Below are 11,853 nucleotides of genomic sequence, written 5' to 3' on the forward strand. Positions count from 1 at the left end.
CCATCCATAAAGCCGACGATGCGGTGGCCCTGGAGCTCCGGCAGGCGGATGCGCAGGCACCTGCCGGTGGCGGTGTGGATCCGGTGCAGTAACTGCACGTGCAGTTACTGCACCGAATCCATCTCCGAAAAAGAGAGGCATCCATATCGGAGGACTTCTGTTTATGGCTCGCGCGAGTGCGATGCGAGCCATCTCAAACATCCCGTTCCCCCGCTGTAGGCCTATTGGTGTAGGACACTTTTCGGACTGAAGAAGTGTCACAACAGCTCGATTCGACAGGGGCGAAGCCTAGGAAAAATAACCACAACCAAAGTGATAGCACGAAAATCAAAGCAACAGTGTAACTGCTCTGTATTTAATGATCAATGTACAGTTAAAGGGGGTATTTATAACTCAATTGCTCACCTACCCACTTGCCAAAATCCCTATAATGCCCTCTAACTGCCACAAATACAGAATATTCCGTGGGCTTTTAGGTAACATCAAGTCTATAACCATTTAATGGATTACAGCTGGCCCGACATGTGGGCCTCAGTCTCGCTCTAGGTCCTTTGCCGCCTGACGCCTTCGACCGGGGCTTCGGCCCTGGCACTTCGTTAGGCGAGTCCCTCGCTCCTCTTATGCTCGGTGTCCCTTCGCCCTTGTACCTTCGCTGTGTACCCTTCACATTTGTGCCGGGCAAGGGCCGTTCGCCGTTTCGGTGGTGGAGGGCCTTCGCCGAAGCCGCCTCGTCTCGAGACCACCGCCTCAATGTCTTCGCGTGACCGCATCGTGTCTCGTCGCGTCCCGACGGCTTCGCACTCAGGCCGAAGGTGGCTCCCCCAACAGTAGCCCCTCGAGGCTTCGGATGATCTTCGGGGCACCCGAAGCCTCGACTATCCGGCTCGTGAAACGCAGCCTCAAGCGCCACCCTTCGGGCGTGCGAGTGCGCGAGGACGACCTGAAGATCTGTGGATTCAACAAAAGAGTAAGGCCTGTTGGCGAAGTTAGTTTATGTTTTTGTTTTTTTCCGCCAATTTGATGAGAATAATATAAAGTTAAAAATGATGAGAAAAAAGGTTTTTGGCAAAACACGCCGTTGCCCCGCGCCTCTTCGGATTCCTTATGCGCTGAGCGAGGGCAAAATCGACATTTTATGCTGCTGGCTCACCCTCCCAAGCGCCGTGAGCTAGGGGTTGGCACTATATAAACTAACCCCCTAGGGGGCCAGAGCTCACTTCCCCCACGCTTCAGCCCCCAGCCCCTTGCCTTTTGTTTATTCTTGTTCGCCAACATCTTCGTGAGGTGCCTTCCTATTTTTGGGCGCGATGGAGTCTTCCGAGGAGATGGCGTCCCGCGACAGAGCTCGTTTTCCTCCGACGAAGGTTCTCAGAAAAAGCTACATGACTCAGGGCATGATCGAAGACCTGGAGAAACGAGGTGTCCTCGAAGCTGGTATGGCACGGCCTCCTCCGGATGGTGAGATTGAGGCGAAGCCTCATTCTGACAAAGTCATGGTCTTTCGCGACTTTGTAAGGATCGATGGATCAAGAGGGGGGGTGAATTGGGCCTTTTTCAATTTCTAAAACAAAGTAAAGCAACCTTAACCTATGCAATGCTAGTAGGGCACCAATTCACCAACCGGATAACTAAGCTACCTACACAAGCTAAGAGAGATAAAACAAAGTAAAGCCTAGCAAGGTAGAGCTAAGTTATGATCTCTAAGTCAAGCACATGAGTAAATTGCATGAAAGAAAATACTTGAATAACGAGAGTGGACAAGAGACGACCGGGTTTTTTCCCGTGGTATCGATGTGTTGGCACACACCCCTAATCCACGTTGTGACACTCACAAAGAGTCTTGTCACCTCCCATGTCACCGAGACTTGGGCGCTCACTAAGAGTCTCCGTTCACCATCCCGGCGTGGTGGAGCTCAAGCCACGTACAATCTTCTTCTCCGGGCTCCCACAATCCTTGGCAAGCTCCGCGAGAAACACCTCGATCACCAAGATCGCCTAGGTGATGCCAATCACCAAGAGTAACAAGCTAAGGCCTTCACTTGAGCAAGAACCGATCACCAAGAACGGATGCACACTAGCTTCTCTCTACTCAAGTCCTTAATCTTGCTTCTTGATTGATTGAATGCACAAGTATGTGAATGATGAAGCTCAAGGTGGCTCTTGACTATAGTATGAGTGTATGGATGTTGCCTGGTGTCAAGAGTGGGCGAAATGACCCATTGGAGGGGTATATATAGGCAGCTCACACAAATAGAGCCGTTGGAGAAAAGCTGCCAGAAAACTGCGTAGCGCCGGTTAATCCGACGTCCCTCCAATTGTCAACGTCGGTTTAACCGGTGAATGTAAACTGCCTCTTCTGAAAACTAGCCGTTACAACTTGGGCAGATTAACCGACGTATCATCGGTTTAACCGGTGAGTGTAGTTGTCCACTGATCAACTGAAAAACCAAGTCTCTGGACAACTGCACCGACGTTAACTCCAACCTATCGTCGGTTTAACCGGTGAGTACAACTTTTGAATTCCTCTGAAAAAACCATCTCACTGGTCAATTGCACCGACGTCTTGATTTAAACAGCGTCGGTTTAACCGGTGTATAGAACTTGAAACACCCTGGAAAAACCAACTCTGGACTAATGCACCGACGTTAAATTCAAACACGTCGGTTTAACCGGTGTATTGAATTTGTCCAGACAATGCTGACTTCGTTTAACCGACGTATAGAAAATTGAGAGCGTCGGTTAAACCGGTGTATAGACTTTTTCTGATTTTGTCTTTTCTGATTTGAGTCTTGAATGAAATCCAAATATTCTTGAGATATAGTTTGAGAACCACTTATTTGAACTTCTAGAAACCTGAGTGACCATAGTGTGCATCCATTTTCAAATGACCATGTCCATGCTCAAGTTACTTAGCCTTATCCCCTCTTAATAGTGCGATCACTATAAAACTATAAAACCTATACTAACCTAAGTGTCCTTCTCAACCTTGTGACACTTAGGACTAGAAAGATCCTTAGCCTTGATATATAATTGAATTGAATACCGAGATCGCCTTTTTGAATAATGAAATTTAGGGGCCTCTTTTGATAAATGACCAAATGAGCGATAATGATCTATTAAGCTGCACAAACTCATTAGTCACAATAATGGTTGTCATTAATCACCGAAACATACCTTGAGGGCCTAGATGCTTACAATCTCCCCCTTTTTGGTGATTGATGACAATACAAACATAAATAACGAGAGAGCGAGAAAGATAAAACAGGATAAACACAAGCAAAACTCGAAAGCAGGACCAAAGAGCTCAATGGCTCAAACGAAATCCATAGATATGTCACAAAGAACGGCATACTCAAGCGGCAAAAGTACATATCCATGAATTAACACCAAATGATACAAAGAATCAAAGTCCTGATAACTACGAGCTCTCTCTAGCTCTACCCTCCCCCTAACTCTGAGGCTCCCCCTAACACCTCTCCCCCTTTGGCATCAAAGCACCAAAAGGCGAGCTATGGGTCGTGCTGTCGTGGTACGGCGAGGAAGCGGTCCGGGTCGTCGTCGTCATCGTCGTCGTCGGACGGAGAACCCTCACCCTCGGTGACAGACGGAAGCTGCCGGTCTGGGTCTGAGCTTACTGGGGGAGTGACTGTCGTGGAAGCTCTCGTGCTGGCACTGCCTGGTAGAGGATCCGTAGAAGTCGTAACCGGGTCAGCAGAAGAAGTATCAATATCTGAAGAAGTGACCGCTGAGGCTGCCGGCTGCGTCGACTGTGGAAGCAGGGACTCCTCTACTGCTCCTCCCTCTGAAGGTGCTGCCTGAAGTGAGGAAGGGAGGGCGACCGACTGAACCGCTGACGGTGAGTCCTGAAAGAGTGTGGTCGCTGGCAGTGGTGAAAAGAGCGGACGACCGGCAGACCCAAAGAGTGCGGACATCGTGAACGTGGTCTCCGGTGTCGCTGTGGTAGCTGGAGCTGCAGTAGGGGCTGGAGGAGGAGGAGCTGGTGTGACTGCAAGCTGAGGTGCTCCTACACCCTGAAGTCCGGGCTGCTGCTGCTGTGGGGCGAGTCTGGTGTGAGAGTAAAGCTGGGAGATCATCCCGAACATCGCCATCATGCCCTGCTGCATCTGCTGGAACTGAGCATCTGTCCTCTGTGAAACTCTGTCAATGAGGCCGACAAAAACGCTCCTCTGTCGCTGCACGCTCCCGGGCTGCCTCTCTCTGAATAGCTGCAATCTGGGCCTCATGGGCTCTCCTGGCCTCCTCCTGAGCAAGTCTGTCCTCCCTCTGCTGAGTCACGAGCTGCTGTAGTAGAGTAGTGAGCTCGGACGGCTGAGTCACCTGGGACTCAGAGACTGTAGCAGCTGCTGAAGTCGGAGGAGCTGGCTCTCCGGACCCTCCTGCCTCGTGGTCGTGACTGGCTGGGGCAGCTGGAGGAAAGTACTCTACGTCGTCGGAGGAGTCTGACTCAAGCTCAGACCAGTGAATCTCATCATCTCCCCCGGGAAGCTGTGCCTCGGCTGCCAGGAGTGCCTCATCCTCCTCTGCCACTCGTGCCTGAACCTCCGGTGACAGTCGAGCCATCGCTGCTCTATCTGCGTGTCTGCCCCTCCTCCTGTCCTATGGAGCTGTGGGTCAGTAGACAGGGAACCTGGGAGCCTCGTCGTGACGGTAAGGGGCACTGATGGGTGACTCTGCTGGCACTATCATAGAGCATATGTAACTGATCCAGTGCGCATAAGGAAACTGCCGCACCACACCCATCCCATCGGTGATCACATCCTCGATCTCAGCCAGAATAAAGTCAACTATATCAAATGGCTCGTGAGTGAGGATGTGTAGGAGCAAGAGCTGCTGCAAACCTGTGAACCCCTCTGGGTAGCCACTCCTCGGTAACAGAGTCCTCCGGAGTGCCATGTGAACAGCGTAAGCCTCTGGAGTCAGCAAGCTCGGCACTCTGGCGTAAGAGGCTGGGAACGGCTGGCGGAAGCACTGAGTGATCGCCTCGTGGGAAGGAGCAATCCCGCCAACCATCGCCCTGCGGGGTGGATCTGAGTCCCCGTAAACCCTCTCGTGCAGTGAGACGTCGACCAGGTCAACTCCAAGTATACCAGCAATGGTCGCCCTCGACAAACCAAAGTCCTGCCCTCCAAACATGAAGTGCACGGCTCTGCGCTCGGGAGCTATCCAAGCTGTGGCGTAGAACACTCTGACCCAGTCCTCGATATAATGGTTCTGCTCCATCTCTAGCAGCCTGGGCAGTCCTCTGAAGTGAGCAAAGTGTGCTCTCACATCTGCTCCCCCTGCGGCTATCCTCAGTGAGACCCAGTCAAGAACCCTGTGCTGGAAGATCCGGTGGCCCCTCCGCTGGAAAGTCTCGTAGAAGCTGGCCTGTAGCAGAGTCCAGAACCTCCTGTCAACTCTGCTGTCTCAGGTCACTGGGAACCATACCTCCTCCTCAACACTCCACCTGAGCCTCTTGACCTTGGCCGCATTGGCTCGGGTCAAGTTCTGGAGCATCACACCTGGCTCCAGACGCACAACAGTGTCCATACGGAACACTGCGCGCTCGGCCTCTAGGGCCTCGGCTCTGCGAGCTGCTGCTGCTGACCTGCGGGGCTCCTGTGGCTGGTGTCCTCCCCGAGTCCTCGGTCCAGTGCGACGCTCTGTCGCTGCCGGGGAACCTCCCTCTGACGACTGCTGTGGAGAACTCTGCCCCTCTGACTGTGCTGCCTCTGAGTCAGAACCATCTGAATCTGTCGCTGCTGCTGCTGCTGTCGCGGCTCTGGTGGCCCTGGCACCTCTCACTCTGCCCATACCCATGCCTCTGCCTCTGCCTCTGCCTCTGGGGTCCTCCCTGATCTGGAACGGACGAGCATGGCCTGATGCCTGCTCCTCGGCGGCCTTGGCCACCATCTCGGCCCTCTCGGCCTCCTTCTCTGCACGAGTCCGCTTGCGAGCGGGCTTCTCGACAACTACCTCTTCCCCCTTCCTCTTCTCGCGACCCATCTCTATTAGACAAAAACTCGAACACCTGGTGAGCGCTGATTGGGTGCTGTTGCAGTGTGAGAAAGCGAAGGCGGCGCGGTTGCGTGGGCTGCTCGATGTGTGGAAGCTGCGGCTCTGAGCGCGTGGATGGCGTGGAGTACGGCGGCGCTTGGCGATGGAGACACGTGCGGGCGGCGCAGGGGCGAAGTGCAAGTGGCGGCGGCGGCTACGCGCGCAGGCAGCGCGGTGAGCGTGCGAGACAGGCGCACGGTGGTGGCAGCGCGGGCGCACGGCGGCGGTGTGGAGGTACGGCGGCGGCGTGAAGGCAAGCGGCGGCGCGAGATCGAGGGCAAGCGGCGGCGGCTGGAGTCGGGCGAAAAAGAGAGGAAGAAAGCCAGGCGTCAGCGGGCAAGACACATATATGACAGGTGGGCCCGCGATTTTCTTTAACACCGGTTGATCCGACGCGTAGGGTTTGAACGCCGGTTGATTGCGTCGGTGTAGTTCACCCGAGACTTCTGCAGATCTGTTTTTGAACGCCGGTTGAACCGATGATGCCAAAAGTGAACTCGTCGGTTGATTGATCAAAACGCCGGTTGATTGCTAGGTCTGATCTGTATTTATTATCACCGGTTGATCTGATGCTCTGACTTTTGAATACGTCGGTTGAACGCCTGAAACTTGACTGAGCTGAGCCACAAGTTAGTAACGCCGGTTAAACCGATGGGTATAGATCCTTTGAACGTCGGTTTAACCGGTGAAGCCAAAAACCCCACACTCAGCTCACTCTTCTATGCTAAGTCCAGTAAACTTATAAAACTCAAATAAACTCAAGTTAATGGACTTGCATAGGCGACTTTACCCCTCAAAATAAATAGGATAGCACACTTGCTTAAATAATTTTCTTTTCAAACACAAGGAAAAGCCGCAAGAGAGACAAAACGCCAAATAAAATGTATGAGCCTTGTCATAGGAATATTGAAGATAGAGAGCTTCAAACTCATTATGACATGACTCACTAGGCAATTACGCACCTAACACTTTGCTCTTTTCATTTTTCATGAATTAAGATCTTGTATATGAAACAAGTCTCATTTTCATCAAGTGACCTCCTTTGTGACCCTTACGCATGCAATGATAATGCAAGCTACAACCACATGCGAAAGTAAAGTAAACATGAAGTGCACATCTATATGACAATAAATGCATAACAAGAAATTAAGATCTACTTGTCAAGTTTGAACCCACGGGAAGCTTCTTCATGATGATCCTTTCTACAAGCCTAGAGGAAAACAAGTGGACCACCACCTCTAGCTAAACCCTTGCTCATCACTATCTTACCATGGTTAGACAAGTGTCCTATATGTATGCATTTTTCTATATGACATGGCAACTTTGTAACACCCTAATTTTAAATTTCAGTATTTATTAATAAATTAATTGGCTTTAGTTAAATTTTCTAAGGTTTATTGTGTTTAGTTAAATTAATTAAAGTTTATGTGTACCTGAAGGTGTCTCCGATGAGAGGAATTCGCAGATTCAATGTCAAGGGAAAGTTAGCACCCCGTTATGTGGGGCCATTCAAGGTGCTAGAGCGGAAAGGCGAAGTTGCTTATCGCCTGGAGTTACCTCTCAGCCTCTCAGGAGTTCATGATGTCTTCCATATATCTCAGCTGAAGAGGTGTTTGCGAGTACCCGAGGAGCAGGCACCCCTGGATGGAGTCGATGTCCAGGAGGATCTGACTTATACTGAGCATCCGGTGAAGATTCTGGAGACATCAGAGAGGGTCACTCGGAACAAGTGCATCAAGATGTGCAGAGTTCAGTGGAGTCATCACAGTGAAGCTGAGGCTACATGGGAGCGAGAAGATGAGTTGAAGAAGACATATCCAGATCTCTTTGCTAGCCAGCCCAGCTAAATCTCGGGACGAGATTTCTTTAAGGGGGTAGGGTATGTAACACCCTAATTTTAAATTTCAGTATTTATTAATAAATTAATTGGCTTTAGTTAAATTTTCTAAGGTTTATTGTGTTTAGTTGGCATTTAATCTAATTTTTGTTCCTTAATTAATTAAAATTTATCATAGGTTTAAATTTTTTTTGTTGCATTCATGCTGGTGCATACTTTTATTTGAGTGTGGTTTGAATTCAAATTCAAATTTGAATTCAAACTTTGTTTGGATTAGAAATAGAAAAGGAGAAATAGAAAGAAAACCCAAAACAAAAACTCAAAACCCCACCCACTCCCCTCCTTCTCCCGCTCGGCCCGACCCAGTCAGCCACTCCCCCGCTCGGCCCAGTCCCGCGTCACGCACTTGGCCCAGCTTCGCACGGCCCGCCCTGCGGCCTGCCTCCGCCTCGGCCCAGCTCGCTCCGCAGCCCAGCCCCGCCTCCGTCGCTCGCCGCGCGCATCGCCCCGCTGACAGGGAGACCCCACCGGTCATCCCCCTCCTCTGCCCCGCCGCGCAACGCACCGCCGCGATCCCCGCCGGGGATTTCGCCGCGATAGTCACGGGCGCGCACGCCCAGACCCTTCCCCGCCGCCCTATAAGTCAACCCCGAGCCCCTGCGCCTTTCCCATCCAGCCGCGCCGCCTCTCCTAAACCCTAGCGCCGCCTCCATCCCGCTCCGCCGCGCTCCGCCACGCCGGTGAGCTCTGACCTGAGCAATTACTCACCGCCGTTGCCGCTCCGAGCCTGCTGACCTCCTTCTCGCCCTCGCAGGTGCCCCACGAGCCGACCCGCGGAGTCCAGGCGCCCGGAGAAGCCCCGCCACGTCTTGGTCCCGTGCGCAGCGCCGTCCGCCGCCGCTCGCCATCGTCTCCGGCGCCGCCACGCCTCGTCCCGCCGGTTTGAACCCTCGGTGAGGACCCCTGCATCTTCCCGATTGTTATGCGCTAGAAGTTAGAGGCCCGTGAACCCGCTCCGAGGCCAGAACGGGGCTCGCCGGCGGCATGCCGCCACGCCCAGAGCCGCCTCACCGTCGGTGGGCATGCCCCCAGCCTTGCAGCGCATCCCTAGGCACCCTAGTGCACTACCCATGCCGGAGCGGTGCTCCAGAGCCACACCGCGACCCGAATCGAGCCCGGGAACACCGGATTCGGTTTGCGCCGGCGACCATCCGCCGCGGAGCAGAGCTCCGGCGACGGCGCCGCCGCGCCCCGAACGCCCGAACCGCCCTGGCCGCCCGATCCGAAATAGATGGCCACGATTAGATCCCGCGCCGATCTGATCCAAGCCCTCAGATCTAGATCCAGCGGCCAGAAACCACGCATACCGCTTCGGGCTGTTAATTTTGCTAAAGAGCCCTCGCCTTTCTTTGAAATCAACCCGCAGTCCAGGCGCTTTCAAAAATAATTACAGTTGGGCCCAGTTTTTAGCAGATAACCCCCTGGCTTTTCTTAGAATAGAACCCGCCGTCCAGTTAGGGTCTTTTTATGCGTTGACCCTCGGATCTTTCTGGTTTTTACGTGTTAGTCCCTCGGTTTTAGCAGAAAAGTCCCTGGAACTTCAGTTTTCTTAAAAATAAGCCCCTAGAACTTGTTTTTAGCCTAGATTATGTGTTTTAGATCCGTTTTTAGCGTTCTTTATATCCACGCGATCGTTGTAACGCGTAGAATAGTTTTAGCTTAGTTTTTCTTGCTGTTGTTATGTATTGATGTACTGTTCTTTAGCTTTTTGTTAGAGTTTGCTTGTATGCTTATTGTTGTGCATTGTTTTGGCCATGTGTTCGTGAGTAGACGCTGATCCAGTTGAGGAGCCCCAGTACCAGTACCCGGAGCAGCCGTCTTCCGAGCACTTTGAGCAGCAGTCAGAGCAGTACGAGGAAGGCAAGTATAACATGAACAACCTATCATCTTTAAATACATTTTCATACTGCATTTAATACTGTATGCCTTTAAGGATTTCCTAGCCACTTTATATCCTTTATATACACCTCTGGTTTGCATTTTGGTTAGTTGTGCTAGGTTGCTGCGCTATAACACACTCTGGTCCTTTTTAATTAATTTGATTAATGGTTTACTTGAATTTAATTCTGAGAGTGGCACTCTGTGTGGCTTGAGTGGCTCACGTCTCGTTAAAATTGGCTTTTGTTAGAAACATGGTTTAGGGGGCCAGCACGGTGCTTACTGCCTGGTTGGCCACTCTCCATAAGGACCGGTTCATAGAGCGACAACCTGGGACAACAGCGCTACCACAAGGCTAGAATGGGATAGACTTGGCGTAATAATTAGATCTTTTTGGTTTGGAGTAACTTACCTGCGGGGCAAGAGTAGTAAGCTTCAATGGTCCCTGCTCCTCCGGCTTGGTCTGTGCTTGGATTGCGCTCCTGTGCTTGTACCCCCGGAGGTGGGCCCCATCGTCGCCGACCTAACTCTCGCGGTTACGCCTTACCAACGAGATTCTTTTTAAAGGCCTCGTAGTGAGTCGCTAGTCATCTCACCTAAGGAAGTGTGATGAACAACTGGCGTAGCTCACGACTTGTGGGTAAAGATGTGCAACCTCTGCAGAGTGTAAAACTGGTATACTAGCCGTGCTCACGGTTATGAGCGGCCCAGATCCTCCTTTTGATTAGTGAAGTTATCTCCTTCCGACGAGGGAGGTGCTTCTCGGGGTTTACCTTGGTGGCTTGGTTTCGGTTTGGTTCTCAGTAGTTTCTTAGTTAATTCTGATTAATTACTATGTAACTGGGTCAATGGTAATTCATCAACTCGTAGTAAATAGCTTTAATAAAATTTTGCCAACACTTAAAAGCTAATGCAGTTGAGTCAGCCAGCCTAGAGCCTCATAGTTTGTGTTATACTTGTTGAGTACAAGTTGTGTACTCACTCTTGCCTCTTCTCTACTTTTTCCTCTTGGCTACGCTACTACTGCTCAGTTCCTGCCGACACGAGGGAGTTCGTCCAGCGCTACCAGGACTACGAGGACTTCTAGGTGCTTCGTCTCCCAGTCGGCGTCCCTGTGGCGCCCTGCTTCAGCTTCGGAGAGCTTTATCGTATTTTGTACTTCGCTTCCGCTGTATCAGACATTTTGTCATTATTGTAATAAATAACATTCGTATTCGCTTTATTATGTCTTTTTACGTGATATGTGCTATGATATACTGTTCATTCTGTTGTATATACGTGTGACTTGATCCTGGCACGTATATGATTGCTCGGTTTATGTCCTTTTGTAAACCGGGTGTTACAGAGTGGTATCAGAGCCATATCGACTGTAGGACGAAGCCTAGATAGAACTGGTCGAGTTTTAGGACTTCTCCTCACCAATCCTTGTCTGCTGAAACTATTTTACTATTATACCCTTGACTTCTTTGACTTTTTACCCTTCTTGCCTTGATTTCTCTCTCTGAAGAATAGTTTCGTAGATTTTGGCCTGAATCAGTCATCTGACCACTATGAGCATAGCTAGGTGACCTTTTTATAATAATACGATAGCACGTTCTGCGACGCGTTGTGTTAGTCGAGTCTTTTGCTAAACTCGGCTAAGTCGTGAAAATTGTCTGCTTGTTATTATGCTACATGCTTGATTTGGATTTTTGTAATGATTGCATAGTTTTGTAGTATAAATTTGTTTAAAGAAAATCACTCAGATGTTAAAGTTAACTAATTAATAAAATGAGTTAGATCGTTGGGGGTAAAACAGTCAACTCTATCCTGTCTACTTTATCATGGCTGAGTCTTTTTCCGCAAAGAGTTATCATATCCATCTGAGTTTATTCCTGCAATATCCTTACTCGTGAAATCTTTTGTTCAAATCAGATGGTGAACACCAGGAGCACCGGTTTCGGTTCTGGCCAGCAGCAGGGTCAGAACAACCAGGGTACTGGGATCCCGATGCCTCCGCCCTTGACTCCGGAGCAGTACTT

This window comes from Panicum virgatum, chromosome 2N, assembly GCF_016808335.1.
Source record: "Panicum virgatum strain AP13 chromosome 2N, P.virgatum_v5, whole genome shotgun sequence".
Lineage (NCBI taxonomy): Eukaryota > Viridiplantae > Streptophyta > Magnoliopsida > Poales > Poaceae > Panicum > Panicum virgatum.